Source organism: Petaurus breviceps, unplaced genomic scaffold (genome assembly GCF_028583685.1).
Source record: "Petaurus breviceps papuanus isolate PSGF00001 unplaced genomic scaffold, PetGlider_PUasm1.0 186, whole genome shotgun sequence".
Lineage (NCBI taxonomy): Eukaryota > Metazoa > Chordata > Mammalia > Diprotodontia > Petauridae > Petaurus > Petaurus breviceps.
In genome coordinates, this window is record NW_027185798.1 from 5,120,875 (window position 1) to 5,141,585 (window position 20,711).

Genomic DNA, 20,711 nt, shown 5'->3' on the forward strand with positions numbered 1-20,711 from the left:
AGGGAGGGAGGGAGGAAGGAAGGGAGGGAAGGAGGTAGGAAGGGAGGGAGGGAGGAAGGAAGGAAAGAAGGAAGGAAGGAGGGAGGGAAGGAAGGGAGGAATTGTGAAATATTTGACAAAATAAATAAAAACACACTAAAACATAGAGAATAGTAATTTGTAGTTTTCTAAGTCAGTATGCAGCCTGAAGAGATCTTTGTGTATGGGTTAGTGGCCCCATTTCTATTTGAGCTTGACACCACTGTGTAAAGCCTTAATACCTACAGTTGGCTTTAAATTTTTTTAATAGTTAACCTGCTATTTTATTGATATTGAGACTTACCAATAAGGAACTTGCAACTTTGCAACTTACAGAGTGCCTGAGGAAGTGAAAGGTTAAGAGACTTACCCAGGGTCACATAGCCAGTTTGTGTCAGAGGTGAGACTTGAACCTCGGTCTTTCCAGATCTGACACTGGTCCTCTATCCATTGCACCATGCTGCCTTTTATCTTGTACAAATTTCAACTAATAAATGTTTACTGAGCAGAACTGAAAACATGAAACCTACCCTCAATTTGAAAGTTAACTTCTCACCAGTAGTGGAACTTAAGGGAATTGGGTCATGGGCATTGGGAAGGCAGGAGCTACAGATTTGACCTTGTTCAAAGTCCAAACCTAACTATTCATCTATGGGCCGGCCACCTTAGCTCCCTATGCTTTACTTTAATCATCTGTAAAATTGGTAGATTGGACTAACCATACACTAAGGCCCATCTAATCTGTGACCCTACCTTCTTACATTCCCCTGACATGAAGCCTCCTACCATCCAGCCAGAATCACAAGCAGCATCTTTGCTCCCTGACTCTGTGCCTTGACTCATACTGCTGTCTCCTGCCCCTTCAACCAATCAAATCCTGTCCACATGTCTTCAGCTCTATGAAGCCTTCCTTGATTGATCTGTTCCTTTTCTCTTCCTTTATGCTTCAACAATATCTGTGGTCTATACCACTCATTGGCAAAGAATCATGGATGGCAGCTTCTTATTGTGTGTATGCCTAGACAAGGGGCATGCTACAATGGTCTTCACTTCCTCTGTGCCTACCACAGGGCCCCCTGAAAGGGGTATGAGCACAGTGAATACAGTGGCTCATAGACTAGTAAGAACAGACTGTTTTTACATGTATAAGCCCCCATTTCTTTGTGCAAATAACTTCAATTCTTCTCTACATTAATTTTTAAAGCTTACTTTAATTAGGAAAAGGATTCCAATTGATTGATAAATAATGATTCAATACTGCTTATTTGTAAGGCCCTGTGATAGATTCTAGAGGCTACAAAAGCAATAACACTGATATATTCTACTTTCAAGGAGCTTACAATTTGGGTGGAAAACATTCAAAGAAGTCAATTGATATACTGACATTTTAAATTTTTGAGCTAATGCCTTCTCAAAGTCAACAATCTTTATTTTAGACTAGTGTGCTTGATATATTTATACCCTTGTTTTCAAGGAGAAATCTGAATGCATCTGATTAATGGGTGCCATCTGCTAAGATGTGCTCCTGCCAATTGTGGTAAGACCCCAGGGTTTATGAGACTTTTGTTGAAGATGCTGGGTGAACATCCTTCTTGCAGTGGACAACCCCAGGATAGCCTGGCAAAATACAAGCCTTCTTGGTAACAAGAAGATAGGAAAAGTAGACAGGCAATTATAAGAGGGGAACAGTCACTGAATTTTGCAGAACTCATCAGACTTTTGGTCACTGAACCACTCTGGGAAGCTAGCTGAGGGAGGCTGTCATGTGGTTCCCCTGAATTTTTGAGAGGCAGACCATATTCTGGAGAAGATGGAGAAATATGAGCTAAAAAAAGCCAGGCCCTTGACTAGAAGGACCTGGAGAGGGATTGCAAATATTCCGTGGATTTTTCCTCTTTTTTTTTTGGCCAACGAAGCTCTTTAGTCTCCAAACACTTCCTCTGCCTTATTCTCCTAAGTGCTCTGACTCAGCTTATCAGTACAAACTGTCACCAGACGGCAACATTTTGGATAAAATAAACTGGCGCCGAATTTAGTTTCACTCAAATCGTTAAAGCCCAAATTAAGACCCATATGGCGATACAATATTCTCACTCTAATTCTTCACAGTATTTAAAGCATGATTATGGGCTCCAGAATGGAGAAACCCAAATGCCATGAAATTATTCTACTTCCAATATTCACTCATAAGGAGGAAAAAAAATCAATAGGGGAATCTTGAAACATTTCCCCAACCTCCAAAGATTACTGTAACTATGAGTTGCTGACTTTGCCTTTCCATTTTTATTCTGAAGCCGTTGGAATGGACATCTTGATTTTAGAGTGATAGCCCAGATCCCTGACATAAGAATAGACAGTAAGGCCTACCTATGAATCCACCAAAATAGTTCAATCAAGTCTGCTGACAAGGAATGCCTTTAGCAAGGCGGAATGACACTGGGGGTCACTTAAAAGAAAATGCACAGAATTACAAATTATTCAAGGAAGGACTTCACCCAAGTAGGCCTTCTACTAAGGAAACAATATGATGAGAATGGTTCTAGATTTAAGGGATCAGACAAAACCCCTCCATTTTTCATCTCTAGGGAAAGTATTCTCCCCAACTTTTTTTTTTTTTGAGACACAGTTATACAGTGGGAAATGCATTGATCTCAGCTTTACCATTAAACAACTGCATGATCTTTGACTTGTCTCTGGACCTTGGTTTCTCTATCTGTAAACAATTATAGGAATGTGAATCTAGAGTTAGAAGGAACAGCTTGTTCAACTCCCTCATTTTAGAGATGAGAAAATTGAAACAGAGACATAAAGAGTTGAAAAGACTTTCTCAAGTTCTCATAGACAGTATCAGAAGCAGAATTTGAATCCAGGTCCTAGGATTCCAAAGCCAGTCCACTATACCATTTATTAAGCACCCATCAGGTTCCAGGCACCATTCTAGGCACTGGGTATACCAGTACAAAAGTAAGGTCATAAAGCTTACCTTTTTTTTGGAGGCAAAGTTAGGTGACTTGACCAGGGTCACTCAGCTAGTCAGTGTCTGAGGCCAGATTTGAACTCAGGTCTTCCGGACTCCAGCGCTGGTGCTCTAGAAGCTTATATTTTAATGAATGGATACAAAATCTTCACAGGATAGATAGATATAGATGTATAAATGTATATGTATATATGTATAGGCATGTTAATATGTGTATATATACACACATGTATATACAACACACATGTATAAATATATTACACATAACACACACGTGTGTACGTAACATATACATGACATAATACATACACAGGTGTACACACACAGGACAACCATGGGGGAGAGGAATCAGGTAAGACCTCTTACTTAAGCCTTGCCAGCGATACCTAGGGATTCTAAGAGGCAGAGCCTTCCAGGCATAGGAGATGAGAGGATTTGTCAGTGACTGTAAGTGCCTACTATGGGCCAGGCACACTATGTGTGCTAGGGACAGAGCATGCAAACGTGAGAAAGGAAAAAGTGGCAGGTCCCCAGATTCCTTTTATCTCTGACTTTCCCTGATTCTGCAAAGCAGGAAAGAAGACTTGTTTTTGTCACTCTCACCCAAGAGCAAATTCGGGCCTGTTTAACTTTTTTGATAACATCTACTTGTCAGTCTGCCATCCTGAGCAGAGGGCCTGTCTCAGAGTCATCTTAACCATCACATGCCCAAAGCTGAGTCTCCGATCCTTCCCCCTATTTCCTCCTCTCTTCCTACTCTCCCGATTCCTGTTGAGGGTATCATCCTCCTACCAATCATGCAGGCATGGCATCATCTTGGCGTCCTTCCCATCTCTCACCTTTCTTTTCCACTCTGTCAGCAAGTTCTGTCGATTTTACGCTCACAACAGTTCTCACACATGTCGCCTTCCCTCCTCTGACATCAGCACCACCTCACCCAGGAGGTGAGCAGCCCTCTTCACCTCAAACCTGACTATGGCAATAGCTGCTGGTGGAGAGGGGGTCTGCCTGCCTCAAGTCTCTCCCCACTCCAACCCATTCTCCATTCAGCGGCTGAAGTGATGATCTTCCCAAAATGTCCCATCACGTCACTCTCAATCAAAATCTCCAGTGGTTCCCTATTTTCTCCAGGATCAAATCCCACACAAAATCCTCTGAGTTTTAAAGACTTTCCTAATTTAGACCCTTCCTACCTTTCCAATCTTCTTAAATCTAGCTCCCCTGGATTATTTTGGGATCCAGTGACCCTGGGTTCACAAGACACTCCACCTCCTGTTTTGGGGCATTTTCAGTGGCTGCTCTCCATGCGTGGCATGGTCTCTCTACTTCACTGGCTTCTTTTGAGTCTCAGCTACAATCTTATTTTCTTCAAGAAATCCTTCTCCTCCTTAACGTTAACCTTTCCTCTAAGTTTACTTCCAAATTGTCCTGTATATCTTCCTTATACACAGTTGTTTGCATGTTCCCTCTCTCATTAGAATGGGAGTTCCCCACTGGAAGAGACTGTTTTTGTTTTTCTTTGTGTCTCTAGAAACAATCCCAATCTTTTAAAATTTTGGAGTCAATATTCAGAGTTTGACAAAATTCTCCTAGAAGTCCCATCATTTCAGAAGTGACAAGACCAAGGGCCATGGAGTTGATGTGATTTCCCCAAGGGAGCCCTACTAATCATCCTTACAGGTAGAATTTGAACCCAGGTTCTCTGACTCAAAACCCAGGGCTGTTTCCACTCTATCACACAGTCCTCAAGGTGAGATGGGCTTGATGGAGGTAGTTGGTTCTCTCTGAATGTAGGTCTTGAAGGAAAGAATGGCATAGCTTTCCAACTCTCCAATTCTCTAATTCTTTTTCCACTAAGCTATACTGCCTTACAGATGATAAAGGGAGCTACAAACACCAAAGGTAAGGGCTTGGATGAGGGGAAGAGGACCCTAGTTCAGAGAATTATAAGAGAATTCTATCAAACTTTAAAGAAATTAATGCTTGTAATATTTGTTGAGTCATTTTTCAATTATGTCCAATTCTTTGTGAAGCCAGTTGGGGGTTTTCTTGGCAAAAAATACTGAAGTGATTTGCTATTTCCTTCTCCAGCTCATTTTACAGATGAGGAAACTGAGGAAGACAGGATAATTGGCTTACCCAAGATCACACAGCTAGTAAGTGTCTGAGGTCAGATTTGAACTTAGAAGATGAGTCTTCCTGACTCTAGGCCCAGCACACTATCCACTGTGCCATCTAACTGCCCAATACCTACAGAAGACAAATTATTTTTTAAAATGAAAAAAAATTCATTCTACCAAACTTGTTTTATGCAACAAATATTTTTGGGTAGTTTTAAGTTATTAAAGTGAGATACCCTGTACAGTCCTGATATATGAACCAGAGACAAAAATTATATCTCAATATTATTAGAATCAATTAAAAAAATTAAATGAAATCCTGGCCAAAAGGTCACAGCAATTTAAGAAACCAATAATTAACTATGATCAAGTTGGGTTTATAACAGTGACATGAGGATGGTCTAACATTGGGAAATTAATTAATATAAGTAACTATATTAAAAACAAAAGCATTCAACATCATGCAACTATTTTACTAGATATAGGAAAAGTTTTGGCAATGTAGAATAAACACTCATTTAATGCTCAAAAGTCCTACAAAGCATAAAAATAGAATTTTTTTTTTAGTTTTCATCATTCATAACCACAAGATTCTGAGTTACAAATTTTCCCCCCATCTTACCCCTAACCCCCACCCCAAAACAGTGATCCTACTGAATACCCCTTCCCCCAATCTTCTTTCTTACGTCCTCCCCCATTTCCACTCTGACTTTCTAGTAGGGCAAGATGGATTTCTATACCCCAATTGCCTGTGTATCTTATTTCCCAGTTGTATGTAAAAATATTATATATATATATATACATATATATTTTAATATTTGATTTTAAAACTTTCATTTCCAGATTCTTTCCCTTCTTCCCTCATCACTCACTGGGAGGAAAAGCAATTTAATATAGGTTATACATGTGTAGTTACACAAAACATTTCCATAGTAGATATATTGTGAAAGAATGACTATATTTTCCTCCATACAATCCTGCCCCCCACTTATTGTATTTTCTGCTTTGACCCTGTCCTTTTGCAAAAGTGTATGCTTCTAACTACCCTTCCCCCCCTGCAATCTGCCCTCCCTTCTATCATCCCCCCTCTTATCCCCTTCCCCCCTACTTTGCTATAGGGTAAGATACCCAATTTACTGTGTGTGTTATTTCCTCCTTAAGGCAAATTCAATGAGCACATGGTTGACCCACTCCCTTTTGCCTTCCTGTTCTTCCCCTCCATTGTAACGGTTTTCTCTTGCCTCTTTTGTATGAGGTAATTTGCCCTATTCTGTCTCTCCCTATCTCCTCTCATTATATTTCTCTCTCACCTCTTAATTTTATTTTTTAGATATCATCCCTTCCTATTCAACTGATCCTATGCTCTCTGTCTATGTATACCTGTGCACATATATACACACTCACATAGGTATTTATATGCACATATACCCTCTTATATAAACATATATGTATGTATACATACATACATATGTATATATATGCACATATATATTCCCTTCAACTATCCTCATACTGAGAAAAGTCTCATGAGTTACAATTATCATTTTACCATTTAGGAATGTAAATAGTTCAATTTTAATAAGTTCCTTATGATTTCTTTCCCCTGTTTACCTTCTCATGCTTCTCTTGCTTCTTGTATTTGAATGTCAAATTTTCTATTCAACTCTGGTTTTTTTCATCAAGAATGCATGGAAGTCCTCTATTTCATTGAATGACCATATTTTCCCCTGAAACATGATACTCAGCTTTGCTGGGTAGGTGATTTTTGGTTTTAATCCTAATTCCTTTGACCTCTGGAATATCATATTCTAAGCCCTTTGATACCTTAATGTAGAACCTAATGGATCTTGTGTTATCCTGATTGTGTTTCTACAATACTCAAATTGTTTCTTCCTGGCTATTTGTAATATTTTCTCCTTATTCTGGGAACTCCAGAACCTGGCTATAATATTCCTAGGAATTTTCTTTTTGGGAACTTTTTAAAGAGGTGATCAGTGAATTCTTTGAATTTCTATTCTGTCCTCAGTTTCTCAAATGTTTTTTTAGACATATTTCTTGAAGATGATTTCTAGGTTCTCTTTTTGATCATGGATTTCAGGTAGCCCAAAAAGTTTTAAATTATCTCTCCTGGATCTATTTTTCAGGTCAGTGGTTTATCCAATGAGATATTTTACATTGCCTTCTATTTTTTCCATTTGTTTGGATATGTTTTATAGTATATTGATTTCTCATAAAGTCATTAGTTTCCATTTACTCCAATCTAATTTTGAAGGAATTATCCTCCTCACTGAGTTTTTGAAATTCCTCTTCCATCTGGCAAATTAGGCTTTTTAAGTCAGTCTTCTCTTCATTGGCTTTTTGGGCCTCTTTTGCCATTTGAGTTAGTCTGTTTTTTAAGGTGCTATTTTCTTCAGTATTTTTTTGGGTCTCCTTCATCAAGCTGCTGACTTGCTTTTCATGATTTGCTTGCATCATTCTTATTTCTTTTCCCAGTTTTTCCTCTACTTCTCTTACTTGATTTTCAAAATCCTTCTTGAACTCCTCCATGGCCTGTAACCAGTTCATATTTTTCTTGGAAGTTTTTGATGTAGGAGTTCTGACTTTGCTGTCTTCCTCCTGTTCTGTACTTTGATACTTTTCGTCCCCCCAAAAGGATTCTATGGTCTGGTTGAGCTTCCTCTGCTTGTTAATATTGCCAGTCAATTACTTGACTTTTGAGCTCTTTGCCATGGTAGGACTCTGCTTCCAGAGAGGAAAGCTTTGTCCCAAATCACTGGGGTTTTTGCAAATGTTGTCAAAGGTCTGAGGAGCGTGCCCTCTCTACAGACATCACACTGGCAAACTGGTATTTCTCACCCGAGGACCACCGGCCAAGAAAGCAACCCAGATTCAAGCAGGTCAAAGCAAGGGTGATTCCCTCTGAATGGTTTCTTGGTCCCCCTATGATCTATAGGCCAGCAGCTCCAAAGGTGCCCTTCCTTTCCAACAGAGTTCCTGACTGACCAAAAGGTCAGTCTTTTTGGCGTTTTGGGTTGAAAAGTCTGCAAACCGCCACAACTGTTGGTGATTCATCCCCCTGAAGTTTGCTCTGGTTGCCATTGGTTGGGGCTGCCCTGGGGTCCAAAGCACATGGCTCACACAGGACTGTGCTCCCTGCCAGTGTGCTGCAATGGACCCTTCCTGTTGACCTGCCAGACTGCCTTCAATGGGAGATTTGTTTCTCTCTGTCACTTTGTAGATTTTATAGCTCTAAAATTTGTTTAGCGTCATATTTTATAGGTATTTGAGGTGGTTGTGGGGGGAGGTCACAGAATTTCCTGCTTCTACTCTGCCATCTTGGCTCCAACCCCCAATAACATTTCTTTTTAAAACTTTGAGTTCCAGAATTTTTCCCTTCTTCCCTCCTCACCCACCTCTACTGGGAAGATAAGCAATTTAATATAGGTTGTACATGTGTAGTTACCCAAATAATTTCCATAGTAGTTATATTGTGAAAGACCATATTTCCCTCCATCCTATCCCACCCTGCCACTTATTCTATATTCTCCTTTGACCATATCTCTTTTCAAAAATGTTTGATTCTTCTTCTTTTTTTATGCCTTTTGGAGGGCTTAACCCTATTGGGGTTAAGTAATTTGCCCAAGGTTACATGGCTAGTTTTTTTGTATGGGTGTTAAGTGTCTGAGGCTGGAACAGAACTCAGGTCCTCCCGACTCCGGGGCTGGTGCTTTACTCACTGCGCCACCTAGCCGCCCCCAAAAATGTTTGCTTCTAACCACCCTCTCCCCCAATCTGCCCCCCCTTCTATTGTCCTCTCTCTTATCCCCTACCCCTCCTATTTTCATGCAGGGTAAGATACCCAACTGAGTGTGAATATTATTCCCTCATTAAGCCAAATTCCATGAGAATAAGGTTGTCCCATTCCCTTTCATCTTCCTGCTTTTCCCCTCCATTGTAGCAGTTTTCTCTTGCCTCTTATATATGAACTAATTTACCCTAATCTATCTCTCCCTTTCTCCTATCAATAAATTCCTCTCTCACCTCTTAATTTTATTTTTTTAGATATTATCCCTTCATATTCAACTCATCCTGTGCCCTCTGTCTATGTATACATGAACATACATATGCCCAAACTCACATATATATTTATATGCACATACACCCTCCTATACATACTATATATGTACAGATACATATATACACATATATGTATATATTTGTATATACATGCATATGTATATACATTTATATTCCTTTAAACTATCCTCATACTGAGAAAAGTGTTATGAGTTACAATTATTATTTTTCCATGTAGGAATATAAATAGTTTAACTTTAATAAGTTTCTTAAGATTTCTTTTTCCTGATAGATCTTGTGTTATCCTGATTGTGTTTCCACAATACTCAAATTGTTTCTTCCTGACTCCTTGCAGTATTTCCTCTTTGACCTGGAAACTCTGAAATTTGGCTATAATATTCCTAGTTTTCTTTTTGGGATCTTTTTCAAGAGGTGACCAGTGAATTCTTTCAATTTCTATTTTGCCTCTGGTTCTGGAATATCAGGGCAATTTTGCTTGATAATTTATTGAAAGATGGTGTCTAGGCTCTTGTTTTGATCATGGTTTTCAGGTTGTCCAATAATTTTTAAATGATCTCTCCTGGATCTATTTTCAGGTCAGTGGTTTTTCTAATGAGATATTTCACATTGCCTTCTATTTTTTCATTTGTTTGGATCTGTTTTATAGTATCTTGATTTCTCATAAAGTCATTAGCTTCTAATTGCTCAGATCTAATTTTGAAGGAGCTATTTTATTCAGTGAGTTTTTGAAATTTCTTTTTCATCTGGCAAAATCAGTTTTTTAAGGAATTCTTCTCTTCACTGGCTTTTTGGGCCTCTTTTGCCATATGAGTTAGTCTATTTTTAAGGTGTTATTTTCTTCAGTTTATTTTTGGGTCTCCTTTAGCATGCTGTCAACTTGCTTTTCATGATTTTCTTGCATCATTGTCATTTTTCTTCCCAATTTTTCCTCCACTTCTCTTACTTGATTTTCAAAATCCTTCTTGAGCTTCTCCATGGGCTGTCACCAATTCATATTTTTCTTGGTGGCTTTTGATGCAGGAGTTCTGACTTCACTGTCTTCCTCTCTCTCCATGCTTTGATCCTTTTTGTCCCCCAAAAAGGATCTATGGTCTGTTTGTGCTCTCTCTGCTTGCTCATATTGCCAGCCAATTACTTGACTTTTGAGCTCTTTGCCATGGTAGAACTCTGCTTCTAAAATGGAGACAGCTTTGTCCCAAACTACTGGGTTTTTGCAGCTTCCTAGAGCTATTAGGAAGGTTCCCTCTCTACAGCCTCCAAATTCTCTGGCACACTGGCCACACATCCCAGGACCACCACCCAATACCATGATTCAGATCTAAGCAGGTCAAAGAAAGAGCAATTACCTCTGAATGGTTGCTTGGTCCTCCTACGATCTGTATGCTAGGAGCTCCTTAGGCAGCCACGAGGTAGGGCTGCACAGCCACCATGCCTCTGCCGCTTCTCACACCAGGGTCAAGGGCCAGACAGAGTTCTTCCATCTCCCCCTGTTCCAACTGAGTTCCACACTGACCTTTTATTTTGTCTTTGGCATTTATGGGTTGAGAAGTCTGGAAACCACCACAGCGGCTGGTGATTCCCTCTCCTGAAGACTGCTTCAGCTAGTCTGGGCCGGAAGCACGGCTTGCAGGACTGTGCTCAGCTCACACCATGCTGCGATAGACCTTTCCTGTCAACCTGCCAGGCTGCCTTCAGTGGGAGATTTATTTTTCTCTGTCTCTTTGTGGGTTCTGTAGCTCTAAAGTTTGTTTAGAGTCATTTTTTTACATGTATTGGAAGTGATTGGAGCAGGAGCTCATGCCAAGTTTGTGCTTCTACTCCACCATCTTGGCTCCCTAGAATAATTTTTAACATAACCACAGTATTAATGTAAAGCCAAAAGCTATTCCATGTATACAATGTGTAAACATTGGAAGCTTTACCATAAGTTCAGGAATAAAGCAAGGATGCCCAATATCCCCTTTGCTACTCAACATAATTCTAGAAGTATTAGTAATAGAAAGAAAATAAGAGAAATGAATTAAAGGTATATAGATAGACAAACATGAGACAAAAATATAATTACTTGGTGATGACATGATGGTTTGCTTAGAAAATTTTAGGAAATCAGCAAAAACATGAGACAATGAAAACCTCAGTAAATTTGCAGATGACAAAATAAACTCACAAAGATCAATCCTGTTTCTTTATAGCAATAAGAGAATCCAGCAGTCAACAATGGAAAATGAAGTACTATTGAAAATCACTTTCAAAAGTTAAAAAAAATAACAACTGGGAATCAAGCTACAAAGAAAATTTGTATTTCTATAGATAAAACTACAACACTCTTTAAAGAAATAAAAATAAAATTAGAGAATTATTCATCACTCAGAGGTAGGCTATGTCAATATAAAATGAATATACCACCAGCTGGAGTTATGAACTGATTCAACCATTCTGGAGAGCAATCTGGAACTTTGCCCAAAGGGCTATAGATAATTGCATACCCTTTGACCCAGTAATACCTTTTGTAGGGTTGTATCCCAAAGAGATTATACAAGTGGCAGGAAGACCTGTATGTAATACATACATATATATATATATATATATATATATATCGTACCTCTTTTTGTGGTGGAAAAGAACTGGAAATTAAGGGGATGCCCATCAATTGGGGAATGGCTAAACAAGTTGTGGTATATGAATGTAATGGAATACTATTATGCTATAAGAAATGAGGAGTAGATGGACTTCATATTTACCTGGAGAGACTTATACAAACTGATGCTGAGTGAGAAGAGCAGAACCAGGAGAAATTTGTACACAATTATAGACACAATGTATTTGTGATGACCAACTTTGATAGGCTGGACTCTTTTCAGCAATGCAAGGTTATAAGACAACTCCAAAAGACTCATGATGGAAGGAAATGTCTACATTCAGAGAAAGAACTAGAAAGACCTAGAGAAAACAGAGTCTGAATGCAGACTGAAGCAAACTACCTGCTCTCTTTCTTTCTCTTGTTTGGTTTTGTTTCCTCTTTCCCATTGTTCATTCCATCGGTTACAATCCTTCTTTACAACCTGACTAATGTCTAATATGAAAGCACTTGGAGATCCTATAATTGATTACATGCTACCATGGGGTTGGAGGGTGAGGAGAGGGGGGAAATTTAAAACTCAAGGGATTGTGGAACTGAATCTTTTTTTTTAAGCAATCGGGGTTAAGTAACTTGCTCAAGGTTACATGGCCAGTTATTTTTGTGTGGGTGCCAAGTATCTGAGGCCGGAACCAATCCCGGGTCTCATGACGCTGGAGCTGAAGCTCTTACTCACTGCAGCACCTGGCCGCCCCTGAATCTTTTAAACTAAAAGTAAACAACCAAATTAATAAAGACAAAAAAAAAGAAAATACCACCAGAAATTGATAGATTTACTGCTGTACAAAACAAAAACTAGACAAAATAATGACAAAGGTAATTTAGAGGAACAAATATAGGAATAAAGAGGCAATAGTACCTCACAACTTCAAATTATATTAGAAAGCATTAATAATCAAAATGGTTTGGTATTGGTTAAAAAATAGAAAAGTTGATCAATGGCACAAACAAGGAAAAATCACAAATAATTTAATTCAACAATCCAATGTTCAAAAACCTGAAAACATAAATTACCTAGAAAACATCTCTTTATTTGACAAGAATTGCAAGCAAATTGAAAAATGATCTGGCAGAAATTAAGTTTACATAAACCAGCATTTTACACCATATACCCAAATGCATTCAAAATTGATGCATGACCTGAATATTAAAGCTCACTGCTATTAAAAAATTCTAAGAGAAGCAGATCACATACATTTTACAAGTATGGGTAGGAGATCCATTCTTAACCAAATAAGGAAGACAAAGAATTGTGAAAGATAAAACAGATATTTTCAGTTATATGAATTTGAAATGATTTTGCATGAACAAAATTTATTCAACTAGGATAAAAAGGGAATATTCAACTAGAAAAATTCACATCAAATATTACAGAAAAGAGTCTGACATCCAAAATATATAGACATTAGAAATGTAAGCCTCGAAGTTACTTCCCAATAGTTAAAAATGTGCAAATAGTATGCAAAAGAAGGGTTTCTAAGTATAAACTACAAGAAATAATGGTATAATTTACTAATAAGAGAAATGCAAATTTAAAGAAATCCTCAAGTTTTTACTTCAAGCCAACAAATTGACAAAGATGATAAGAGATGGGGATGGTTGGTGTGGGAGGGATTGTGAAAATAAAAGCACACTGATGTGTTGTTGGTGTAACCACGAATTAGCCCAACAGGGCATTTTGTAATTATGCAAAGAGAATGATGAAAATGTTAATACAGATTGGTCTAGAGAATACATTTGCCCAGGAAAAGACTCAAAAAAGGTCAATGCCAAAAGCAAGATATTATATACACCCAAACATTTGAAGCATCACTCTGCAGTAGGAAAGAACTGGAAACAAAGCAGATGTCCATTAGCTGAGAAATAATTAAGCAAACTGGTAAATGAATGCAGTGCAATGTCACTGTGCTGTATCAAATGATGAATGTGATGAATGCACAGAAATATAAGAATTATGTGCACTGATGCAAAGTGAGGTAAGCAGAACTAGAAAAATGACATACATAATAACAACAACAAAACAAAAATTAATGCTGCTAATGACCAAACCTGGCCACAAAGAAGAGACGTGTGGAGAATTGCTCACCTACTTCTTTGTAGGGGAACTCTGGGTTTAGAATACAGAAGATCATGTCTACACTGTTTGGAAACATTGATTAGTCTTAACTTTCCCTTTATCTTTTATTGTAGGGGGTGGTTCTCCAAGAGGAGGAGGAAGAATATGGCTGTAAGGGGTAGGGGGGACTATAGCTTGTATAAAAATAAAAGACATAATTCTAAAGCATTTGCTCTCATAGTGAGAATGTGAAGGAGGAACAATTTTCCTGTATTTTACAGATGATGAAACTCTACCTCAGAAAGATAGCGTTTAACTCAGGATCATCCAATTAGTAAGTGTCTGAGGTGGGATTTGAACTATGAATCTTCTTGTCCAATTTTGCATCCATTATTCTACACAATTAAGTTGACAGCTCCTAGATCTCTCTCTCTCTCTCTCTCTCTCTCTCTCTCTCTCTCTCTCTCTCTCTCTCCCTCCCTCCCTCTCCCTCTCGCTCCCTCTCTCTCTCTCCCTCTCTGTCTCCATATCCCTCTTCCTCTCCCTCTCCCTCCCCCTCTCCCTCTCCCTCTTTCTCTCCCTCTCTCACCTTCTCTCTCCCTCTCTTTGTCTCTTCCACCTCTCCATTAAATAGTTTGTGATTTAATCATGTGTGATTAACGATGTCTTCCATAATAAAATGTGTACAGGAGGTGAAATTAAACCTGCAGTGCATATGTGACATCCCATAAAACTTGTCAATTTTGATCCCTGATAATCCAGGCAAGGGTGACTTATCTCCTCTATGAGGGGAACTTTGATCTTCAGTGGGATTATCATCCTCCCTTGCCCTGCTCTCCTGGAAAGTCCATGGGAGGTAAGAGAGGATGGGGCAGTTTTTTATCACATTTGTCACTTAGGGCTTTCCTATAAGGGAGTTGCCAGGGATTTGTCTTAAGAGCCTGTCAGCTGAAAGACATTAGAGATGTCACTCTTCCAGGTAACCTGAGGGAGGAGAGGTAGCAACACAATAGAAGGTTTGAAATGATTTCAATATTCAGAAACAGAGCAGATCAGAGAATCATGGAATCTCAGACTTGGAAGAACCTTCAGAAGTCACCTAGTACAGCTCATACCTAAACCAGGATTCCCTCTACAAGAAACCTGACATATAGTTACACAGACTCTGCTTGAGGATTTCCTGTGAGGGGAAACATGCTGCCTTTCAAGAAAACTGCTTTTGGAAAGCTCTACTTTGTTTAAAAAAGTTTTTCTTTTGCCCATGGCTCTCTGAGACTCACAGCCTTCATCTTTTAAAATACATATTTTTATTCTCTCTCTCTCCCTCCCTCCCTCCCTTCCTCTCTCTCTCTCTCTCTCTCTCTCTCTCTCTCTCGCTCTCTCTCTCTCTCTCTCTCTCTCTCTCTCTCTCTCTCTCTCTCTGTCTCTCTCTCTCTCTCTGTCTCTGTCTCTGTCTCTCTCTCTTTCTGTCTGTCTCTCTCTGTCTCTGTCTCTCTCTGTCTCTTTCTGTGTCTCTCTCTGTCTCTGTCTGTCTGTCTCTTTCTCTCTCTCTCCTGTCTCCAGGCATAATGACAGAAAACACCCGCTCCATTTGCCATAGTCACTGGTAGACTGTTCCAAACAAAACTATCTCATTCTGTGCCACTCACATACTGTCATCCATTCTCTAATTTTATACATCCCTCTCTCAGCATTGTACTGCCCCCTCCATTCACATTCCAATCCCATAACACCCCGTATTCACTCTTTTTCTTCTCAATACAGTTGTAAGTCCATACATTGGTCAGCCATACTGCACTTGAGTGGGAAACATAATAGTGTTACAGGCCCAGCTTGACTCAGGACCACCCTGGGGTTCAGGTCTAGGACTGGAAAAAAATGAGGAACCAGTAGACCAGAGGTGTCAAATATGTAACCCCAAATACTCTCAAATATAGCATGAACCAGTTTGAAATGTAAGATTTAATTGGGGAAAAATAAAATAATGTTTAAAAATTATAACTGGGAAATATTTAACAAAATAAATAAAAATACAATAAAACATAGACAATACTACATTTTAAAACCACTTCTATTTAGAGCCCAGAAGAATTCTTATGTCTGGTTTAGTGGTTCCCATGTCTATTTGAGATTGACATCGCTGGTGTAGGTCATGTGTCAGTTAACAACAGGAAGTTATCTTACCAACAGCGTGGAAAAAAAAATATCCAACAAAAACCCAGTGCTGAGTCAGATGAGTGCAGCTTTCCCACCTCCCTGTATTTGCCATGGTTATATGCTGGTTGGAGTGTCTGTCAGTCTGTAATATCCAGTGCCGCTTCATATATGACCCTTTGTATTTAGATCACCAGAAAGTTCTCTCCAAGGGCTTAGTTTCCTGGATCAGTTAAGAGGTCTATAGAAACTTTTCTAGTCCAGTACATATACTCTAACCTTCATGTACAAGCAGTAACCTAGAGCCAAGGTGGAGAAGGTGCTCAGGACCCTCACCAGGGTCCACTCCTGGAGTCTTTCACTGGTAAGTATCAGAGAGAGACAGTTACAATTCATAGTTCCTGGGAGAGTAATGAAGTTGCCTGTCATCTTAAATTGACACAGCCCTTTCTCCATCCTCAGCAAATCAGCTGGAGTATATTTGGCACATTCATCGCTATTTCTAATTCTAGAAAGGTCTCCTAGGTCCTGTGGGGGATCAGACATTGTCTTTTCAAGTGTCTGTCCCAGTTCCTTGAACCGAAGAGTCTCGACAAAGTCCTTGTGGGCACAGTTCCCAATAACCTCAAATGACATTCAGAAAGTCCCAAACATTCCATTTAACACAATTCCCAGAAAGTTCCCAAACTAAAGTCACCATGGTTACTGCGCCTGGAGATTACTCTCATCCCAAATCCTAAAATTATTCAAATTCAACAAGTGATAGTTTATAATACTGTCATCTTCAGGACAGAGTTGAAAATATGCCTCACACTTTCATACCCAATTACAGTGAGGATGTTCACAAACAGGTCCCTTTCTAATCCCACAGATTAGAAACAACACACCAACTGAGTCTGACAGTATAGGCAGTATCCAAACTCCTTTTTATCCAATCTCTTCAGTAAAAGGATGGCACTACTTGTTTCTTCTCTTTTGTGTTTCATTCTCCATTGTTTATAATTCAATTTTCTGGGTCTAAGAGGAACAAATCCAATCTCTTTCCCACAAAATAGCCTTTCAAATGCCTCAAGAGTCAGCATTTCCCAGGTTATTCTATCTCTAAGTTAAACAAACTTTTCCAAATTTCTTCAGCTAATTCTTACATGGAATTCTTTCTTGTTCCCTCATCTACTTTGTCAGAGTTCATAAAAGTCCTTCCTAAAATAGCTACCCCAGAACTTTATGCAATGTGGTGTGATCAAGATGGACTGTTCTCTCCCTTAGTTGAAACTCTACGACTTTCTCCATGTAAGCAACTTCACGTATGATTATGGCCATTCAGTGGTTCAAAGGAAGGGCAATGCTTTCAAGACATACTTTATTGGTCAATGGACTAGACGGCTGATTAAAAACTGATGCTGGAGGACACTCCAGCTTCCTCTCTGCATTGTCATCTCTTCTCTCTGTAAACCTAAATCCTTGGCAATCTTACCCAATTCCCTTCCAAGGTTTCAAATATCACCACAAGGTAGTTGAATATGAATTCCTTGCATTAAGTTGCAAACTCTCCCCTTAGTTCCAGTCTTGCATTACCACTTACTTGCCGGGCAGCTCGATATTGAGGTCCAGCTAGCACCTTCCCACATGCCTGTCCTTCCTCCTGACTCTGGTCACTTTCTTGCTGCTGCTGACTTCATTACTATCATTCCAAGCAGCTAAGCTTGAAAGATAGCCATCTTTGGATCCTTTTCATTCCAAACTCTCTCCTTCCCTCCATCCCTATCACCCAGTAACCAATCACTTCTCCTGACTGTACCTCCAAAACAACTTTATTACCCACTCCTATAATCTGTATTCTGCTTTATGCCCCCATTACCTCTCGCCTGAACCACTGCAAGAGGAACCTAACAGATCTCCCTGTATTCTGTCTCATGATATTATGGCTTTAGAGCTGGGATGGATGTCAGAGGTTAGAGATTCCAACTCCATCATTTTATACACTAAAAACAATTAGACAGAGAGAGGTTAAGTGATTTGTCCAGGGTCACACAGCTAATAAGGGCCTGAGGCAGAACTGGAACCCAAGGTTTCTTGACTCCAAGGCCATTCTTTGCCATTTTTTACCATTCTTTACACAGCTGCATTCTCCCCCTCCCCCCGCCCTAGCCATGTCATATCTGAATTAAATCTTTAGCAGCTCCCTACTGCCTGAAGCCTAAAATATTCCATTATAGCCTGGCATTAAGGCCATCTACACAACTGTCATGAATAGCTTTTTTAAAAATATCCTTCACATTCTCTACATTATAACCAACCTGGTCTCTTTCCTATTCTCACCCCAAACTCTGCCACCACTGACCACTTGTGGATGAAGGCTCAGTGCTCTTTTTTTTTTTAAGCAATTGGGGTTAAGTAACTTGCTCAAGGTTACACGGCCAGTTATTATTTCTGGGTGTGGTGCTGAGTATCTGAGCCCAGATTTGATCCAGATTATCCCGACACTGGAGCCGGTGCTCTTACTCGCTGAGCCACCTAGCTGCCCCTAAGCAATTGGGGTTAAGTAACTTGCTCAGGGTTACATGGCCAGTTGTTTCTGGGTGGGTGCTAAGTGTCTGAGCCTGGGATTCGATCTCCAGGTGCTACCTGGCCGCCCCTGGCTCAGGGCTCTCTTAACAAACGTTCTAATACTAACAAGTGAATCAATGCCTGGGAGTTCTGGGGGCTCTCTAGAGAGCACAGAGCAATGAGGATCTACAGAACAGTTCAAAAGAGAATGCAATTCTATAAGAGATGAAATTAGGAATGAACACAGAGTGGAAATTAAGGTCAGCTGGGTGACACAGCGTATAGTACACTGGCCCTGGAGTCGGGAAGACCTGAGTTCAAATCTGGCCTCAGACACTAGCTGTGTGACCTTAGGCAAGTCACTTAACCCGTCTGCCTCAGTTTCCTTTCCTATAAAATGAGCTGGAGAAGGAAATGGCAAATGATTCCAGTATCTTTACTAAAAAAGTCCCCCCAAACTAAAACATCATGAAGACTCAGACACGACGGAAAATGACTAAACAATAGGGCAGAAATGAGAGCTCTTGGTGGAAAAAATTAAAATACAATTAGCAGATTATGTTGTTTTTTTCAGTTGTGTCTGACTCTTTGTGACCCCGTCTGGAATTTTCTTGGCAAAGATACTGGAATAGTTCACCATTTCCTTTTCTTGCTCACTTTATAGATGAGAAACTGAGGCAATTAGGTTTAAATGACTTACCCAGGGTCACATAGCTAATAAGTATCTGAGGCCAGATTTGAGTTCATGAAGATGAGTCTTCCTGGTTCCAAGCCTAGTACTCTGCCCACTGAGCTACCTCACTGCCTAATTACTAGATCAAGAAAAAATTGAGTCCATGATGTAGAATCTTACAAAAGAAATGAAATTCACAGTTATGGAATACAAAAACGTTAAAGTGGAAAAAATGACAGTAGAAAAGCACAAGGGAATAACATTAAGATAACACATTCTCTACAAGCCAAAGCAACTGACTTTAAGCCTGGGTGTGCACAGATAACTTAATAATCTTAGATCTGCTAGAGAAACTTGATAAATTAAAAACACACACACAACCACCTCAATATCACAACACAGGAAGTAATACAGGAAGACTGACCAGAACTTCTGAAAAGCGACTGGTGACCATGAAATGCACTCAAGGTTTCGCTAAGAACTGGTCATGCCAGAGTACCCTTTCTTTTTCTTTTTTTGTTTTTGCTAAAATGGTAAATACGGAGAAGGCTGGGGCTATTGTAATATTTAGCAAAGTGTTTGATAAAATTTCTCATGCTATTCTTGCTAACAAGATGGAAAAATGCAGCCTACAATGAGGTCAATTTGGAATTCGTTGAATGACGGATATCAAAAAGTAGATACTCATTGTTCAATGTCAACTTGGAGGGAGGTTGCCAGTGGAGTCCCTCAGGGACCTGTGCTTGGCACGATGCTGTTTAACATTTCTGTCAATGACTTGGTTAAAAGCAATGCTGTTACACTGATCACATTTTTAGCTGATAGAAAGCAAGGAGGGGGACTTAGAACACTGAAGACTTAGAATCAAGATCGAAAAAATTCCCGATAGTATATGATTCCAGGGCCAAGTTATATAAGATGAAATTTATTAGCGATAAATGTATTTGCTTTCATGGGTTCAAAATACCAACTCTGCATGTATGAGATTAGGGAAAGGCAATTATAAAGTACTGGATCTGAGAAAGATCTGGGAGTTTTTGTAGCCTGCAAGCTCAATCTGACTTAATGGTTTCACTCGGCAAGTGCCTGACAGGGTCTTAAGCTGAGGTGGGAACCTTAGTTTCTAGGAAAAAGGAGGTAATGATGACTGTTCTCTGTTCTGAGTAGATCACTAAGCAGTACTGTGTCCAAATTTAGAATGGCATCAATAAGCTAGGAAGTGATAAGTATGTATACATATGTGTATGAACATATATGTGTTACAGATACATGTGTATATATGTATAACGTAGAAGATTATAATGATTCATTTTGATCGAAATTCAGTAACGGCAACACCATTTCATCTGTAACTGGCCATATATATACACATATATATATGTGTATATATATGGAGAGAGACAGAGAGTGAGAGGAGAGGGAGGGAGGGG

The 20,711-nt window shown here is 39.4% G+C and overlaps 2 long non-coding RNA genes across 16 annotated transcripts in view; one reads left to right on the forward strand and one right to left on the reverse strand.

Annotated features, from left to right (window-relative positions):
• Window positions 1-20,711, reverse strand: part of LOC138162066 (uncharacterized) — a 127,236-nt gene that overhangs the window by 28,025 nt on the left and 78,500 nt on the right. The window lies entirely within an intron of this gene.
• Window positions 1-20,711, forward strand: part of LOC138162344 (uncharacterized) — an 84,747-nt gene that overhangs the window by 17,832 nt on the left and 46,204 nt on the right. Inside the window, exons 5-6 of one of the 15 annotated variants that reach the window (XR_011168610.1) lie at window positions 5,087-5,151; window positions 14,042-14,056. The exons of 9 other annotated variants lie outside the window; for them this stretch is intronic. This is a non-coding gene — a long non-coding RNA (uncharacterized lncRNA). Of the gene's footprint in view, window positions 1-5,086; window positions 5,152-10,759; window positions 11,344-11,405; window positions 12,604-14,041; window positions 14,128-14,188; window positions 14,242-20,711 lie in introns of those variants that run through there. 5 more of the 15 variants (XR_011168602.1, XR_011168609.1, XR_011168601.1 and 2 more) reach the window with 5 other exon arrangements.